Genomic DNA, 5,037 nt, shown 5'->3' with positions numbered 1-5,037 from the left:
GAAAGAGTGGCAGGGAGCTGGTGTTTATGTGCTGGGATGTGGGCCAGGTGTTTTACATAAGTGATCTCATTTAATTCGCACTACAGTCCTGGAAACAGGCTTAATAATCCCCTCCTCTGTTGTTGCTGTTGTTGTTTTTTAACCAAATGACACTTTCATCTGGGTCTGAGGAGAAACTGGTGTTTGATGACGCCCCTAAGGTTCATTCTAAAAATCAGGATCTGTCAGGAATTCAGTCTGTACCTTCCTGTAGCCACTTCGGTCCAACAGGAAAAGCAGTTTCTTTCCAGCATAGTTTGCAGAATAGTAAGTAGAATGTTTGGCAGAAAAGACAAAGTGGAAAGGAAAGCAGTTTGATATCGGTCTTTTGTTTGCAGCTATCATTTAAAATTGCCCAGCACAAGATGGTAATGAAGACGCAGACATACTAGAGAATGAACTTGAGGACACGGGCAGGGGGAAGGGTAAGCTGGGACAAAGTGAGAGAGTGGCATGGACATATATATACTACCAAAGGTAAAATAGATAGCTAGTGGGAAGCAGCTGCATAGCACAGGGAGGTCAGCTTTGTGACCACCTAGAGGGGTGGGATAGGGAGGGAGGGAGGGAGATGCAAGAGGGAAGAGATATGGGGATATATGTATATGTATAGCGGATTCACTTTGTTATAAAGCAGAAACTAACACACCATTGTAAAGCAATTATACTCCAATAAAGATGTTTTAAAAAAAGATAAATTCATTTAAAAAAGAAAAAAAGATAAATTCATTTAAAAATAAATAAATAAATAAAAATAAAATTGCCCAACAGTGTGCGGTTGATTTTACATCTTCATTAAGTGACTAAGAAAAGGATTCTACAAAAAGTGACTACCAAAGATTTTACATTGAGACAAAACCCAAAAAGTCTAAAAGTAAGATTTTTCACGTAACAGCTTTATTGAGATATAATTCACATAGCATAAAATTCATCCGTTTTAAAATTCAGTGGGTTGTAGTACATGCACAGAGGTGTACAGCCATCACTGCAATCAATCAATTTTAGAACACTTTCCTCACTCCAAAAAGAAACACTGTATCCTTTAACAGTTACTCCCAATTCTCCCCCCACCTCCCACACCTCCCCCACCTCCCAACTCCAGCCCTAGGCAGCCATTAACCTATTGTACTTTCTGTCTCTATGGATTTGCCTGTTTAGGACATTTTATATAGATGGAATCATACAATATGTTGTCTTTTGTGTCTGGCTTCTTTCGCTCAGCATAATGTTTTCAAGGTTCACCTAGTCGTAGCATGTATTAGTACTTCATTTCTTTTTACGGCTGAATAATATTCCATTATTATTATTATTATTATATACCAATTTTTTTCAACAACCACTTTTATTATGAAAGTAACAAAAGTCTTACTGTAGAAAAATAATAGCTATAGATACAAAGAAAAAAAAAAATCACCCATAATCCTACCACCCAGAGACAGCCACCACTGTATATCTTTCATTCTGGATTTTAGTCTATGCATATATATTTGTAAATGAGATCACATTGTGCGTCCTGTTTGTGCAACATGCACTTTTTTTTGGCTGCACTGCGGACGAGGCCTGTGTGACCTTAGTTCCCCAACCAGGGATCGAACCCGGGCCCTCAGCAGTGAACACTGGACTGCCAGGACTGCATTTTTTTTATAGTGGTAAAGTATACATAATGTAAAATTAGCCATTTAAACTATTTTTAAGTGTACAGTTCAGTAGCATTATGTACATTCACACTGCTATGCAAACATTACCACATCCATCTCAGAACTTTATCTTTCCAAAAGAAACTCCATACCCACTAAACAGTAACTGCCCATTTCCCCCTCTCCCAATCCCTGGCAACCACCGTTCTCCTTTCTGTCTCTATGAATGTGACTATTCTAGGTACCTTATGTAAGTGGAATCATACAGTATTTGTCTTTTTGTGACTGGCTTATTTTACTTAGCATGATGTCTTCAAAGTTAATCCATATTGTGCATATATTAGAGTTTCCTTTCTTTTTAAGGCTGAGGAATAATATCCCATTGTATGTATATACCACATTTTGTTTATCCATTCACCATTGATGGACACCTGGGTTGCTTCCACCTCTTGACCATTGTGAATAATGTGTCTATGAATATGGTTGTACAAGTATTTCTTCAAGACCCTGCTTTCAGTTCTTTTGGCTATATACTCACTCAGAAGTGGAACTGCTAGATCATATGGTTATGCTGTTTAATTTTTTTGAAGAACTGCCATACTATTTCCATAGTGGCTGTACCATTTTACATTCCTACCAGCTATACACAAAGATTCCAATTTCTCCACTACCTTGTCAACACTTGTTATTATCTGTCTTGTTGATTATAGCCACCCCAGTGGGAGTGAAATGGTATCTTATTGTGGTTTTGATTTGTATTTCCCTAATGACTAAAGATGTTGAGCATCTTTTCATGTGCTTATTGGCTTTTGTATCTTCTTTGGATCCTTTGCCTATTTTTGAATTGGGTCGTCTTTTTATTATCAAGTTGTAAGATTTCTTTATATATTGTGGCTATAAGTCCTTTATTAGGTATACGATGTGCAAATATTTTCTCCCATTCTGAAGGCTGTCTTTTTGCTTTCTTGATAGAGTCCTTTGAAGCACACAAGTTAACACAGAAATAACTCAATATTTGATAAATGGGCCATGGGACTGGAAATGACCAAACAAGTCCCTAAAATGTGGCTATGTTTATTTCTCTTATGATTTATTTTCATGGTTTTACTGACCTTGTCAAAATTTTAGTTTTTTTTTTTCTTCTTTAAGCAAACAATGACACATACAATCATGTCATTTTAAATTGGAATACACAATTCGAGGAAATTTAACAACCTTGTGATGGATATGTTATCCTAACATCACAGAGGGAGAAACTGAGGCTCTGAGAGTGGGCCAGATTCCTGATTCTATCACCCGGTCAATGTTGTCCTTGAACAAGTTACCAGATTGTTGGGAGGATCAAGTAAGCCAAAGATTATAAAAATCTCCCTCATAAATATCCAATAAAGACCCTCATTGAAAATAATAAAGTGCCTTGTTTGCAGTCACACAGCTAATAAGTGGTAGATCTGAGGCTGGGATACAGCTTCAGGCTTCAGAGTGTGGGAAGACTCATTTAGGGTCCTTCTTTAAAATGCAGATTATCAGAGAAATAGCCTAAAAATATCTGTTTAAACAGCAGACCTGCTGTTGTTTGTGTGAAAACTGCCTTAAGATAAAACCTGGTTTGCCATCAGTTGTTTTTCATCGTCACATAAGATAGATCAGAATGTGATTAGAAGGCACAGGAGGGGTTAATTTACCTATGAAGGATTACTTTGTAAAATTTAATTTTTCATACCCCTCCCCTTCACACCCTGCTTCACCTCCAACCTCAGTATGTGGCGGTACCCAGTTACCCAAGGCACGAAGTTAGCATCCAGTGATACTTGCCATTCCAAAGTGGTGGTGGCAATAGCTAATACTTGAGCCAAAATGTGTTCTAGGAACTATTACAAGGTCTTTATGTTTACCAAGGCATTTACGCTCAAAACAACCCTGTTATTATCTGCATTTTACACATGAGAAACTAAGGCACAGAGAATTAATAAACAAACTTGCCTGAGATTATACAACTAGCAGCCAGAATCCCAGCCAAGCCTTGGGGCTCCAGAGTCCATCCTCTGAAACTCTAGGGTGGCTGGTAAAGATATCTCCTCTCCTTTGCCTGCCTGCCCCAACAAGCTTCCTTCTGACTGGTTTCCAGAACTCTCACTTTGTCACACTCCAATTCGTTTCCCACATTTGTGTTCTACAACACAAATGGAAACATGCCAGCCCTATACTTTAAAACCCCACCATCCATTGCTCCAGTGCTCTTAGCAAGTTCAGCTCCTTAGCCTGGGCCGGCCTGTGTGTTCTGCTGTCCTCATCTGTCTACCACCTTTTAACTTTTTAGTTCCAGGAGTTCACCCGTGTTGTACTCTCATTGCTTAACTATACCCCCGCCCGCCCCCGCCGCCCTTACATCCCTGGAAAAAAAGGACTGGAGCTCAATAACATTTGTCAGATGAATTGCTGAAAAGCAAGAGTGGTTTATTACTGGACGCTGTTATAGACAGGAATTGTGAAATCTTTCCCTGGGCTTCTTTCAAAACTGGATGAATTCTCATTGTGTTCTCGTAACATTTCGATCAGGGTACTTCATCATCTTTAAGTGTCACTGTCGGTTTTTGTTTCTGTAATTCTCTCCCAGCTCACACTACATTGTCTAGTGTGAATGGGTGAAAGAGCTGAGCAAAACAGTTCTTCAGTTGCCGACCTAAATGACTAACTTCATGACCTCTCAAGGTCTCTTCTCCGAGCTCCACGCAACTCCGGTTCCGCCATTCGGGAGGGGTGGCCCAGGCTCCCGAGGGGCTGCGGGCAGCGCGAGTCCTGGGCGGGCAAGCTGTGGGGTTGCAGCGGCCTGAGCCCTCCTCCCCGGCCCTCCCCCAGCTCTCCGGAGAAAGGAGGGATGGAGACGCCGGAGAAACGTGGGCTTGGAGAGCCGCGAAAATTTTACTTCGGGTAGAACCCCCTAGGGAAATGAGGCCGAGAACCTGGAGCTTCTCCCCGCGCCGGGCCTACGGGTGCCGCCTCCCTGCCCCCCTGCCCTCTCCTCAGCCGGCCGGGGCCTCCTTCCCACCTTCCCTCCTTTTCCCCACTCGGAATAAACAGCCTGCAGTTCCCGCAGCTGCAGCGCGAGACTCGAAACGCGCGCCGGGAGCGAGCCCCGGAGGGGGCGGGCGGCGCTGACCGGGAGCCGGGCCGGGCGGGACACGGCAGCTCGCGCCGCTCCCCCTGCTCTCCCCGCGCTCCGGCGCCGGGCCCAGGTAGGGGCGGCGCGAGACGGGCCTGGCGGCGCGGGCTCCCTCCCCCTCCCTCCGGCCCGGCCGGGGGCGGGAGCGGAGGGGCGAGGCGCGGCCCCACTCGGCTGCACCCCCTCCCAGGGCAGGCG

The sequence above is a fragment of the Lipotes vexillifer genome, unplaced genomic scaffold, assembly GCF_000442215.2.
Source record: "Lipotes vexillifer unplaced genomic scaffold, Lipotes_vexillifer_v1.1 scaffold64, whole genome shotgun sequence".
Taxonomy (NCBI): Eukaryota; Metazoa; Chordata; class Mammalia; order Artiodactyla; family Lipotidae; genus Lipotes; species Lipotes vexillifer.
Note: the sequence above shows the minus strand (reverse complement) of the source record.